The sequence below is a fragment of the Triticum dicoccoides genome, chromosome 4A (genome assembly GCF_002162155.2).
Source record: "Triticum dicoccoides isolate Atlit2015 ecotype Zavitan chromosome 4A, WEW_v2.0, whole genome shotgun sequence".
Classification (NCBI taxonomy): domain Eukaryota; kingdom Viridiplantae; phylum Streptophyta; class Magnoliopsida; order Poales; family Poaceae; genus Triticum; species Triticum dicoccoides.
Window position 1 is genome coordinate 596,144,400 of NC_041386.1, and position 693 is coordinate 596,145,092.

The following is a 693-nucleotide window of genomic DNA, read 5'->3' on the forward strand; positions in this document are numbered from 1 at the left end:
TGATATCCTTAAAGCATATGCCGATATTTTTGATTGCCAAATAGGGCACTTTCCCATGAAATATCTGGGGGTGCCAGTGACTTTTTCCTCCTTGCGAGTAGCTGACTGGGACTTTTTGGAGTTCAGATACATCAAAAAGTGTGACTCTGGGCTGGGGGGCAATGCCTCCTCCGGAGGACACCTGACGTTACTTAATGCTAATATTTCTAGCATTGCCTTTTATTATATGGCTATGTTTCTTCTATCCAAAACTATACTTGCTAGGATTGACAAGTGTAGAAGGAGATTTTTCTGGCATGTGACTCAGAATAAAAAGCGCTATTGTCTTGTTAAGTGGACGAGAATATGCAGGTCTAAGAATAAAGGAGGGCTGGGTGTGAAAGATTTACACAAGCAGAACCTTAGTTTACTTACTAAATGGTGGTGGAAATTAGAAACTAAGTCTGGCCTGTGGCAGGCCACAGTGGCTAACATTAAAATGAAAAGCAATGATTCTCCATGCTGGAAGGCCATTATGAAGGTAAAGCATCTTTATATGGTAGGGAGGAGAGTGATTATACAATCTGGTGACATTGCTAGGCTATGGATTGACCCCATTGGGGACAATATCCCTCTGGCTGAACAAATTCCTCGTTTATTCTCTATCTGCAATTATCCTGAGTGAACGGTTGACAAGTGCTTAAATGCTGATCC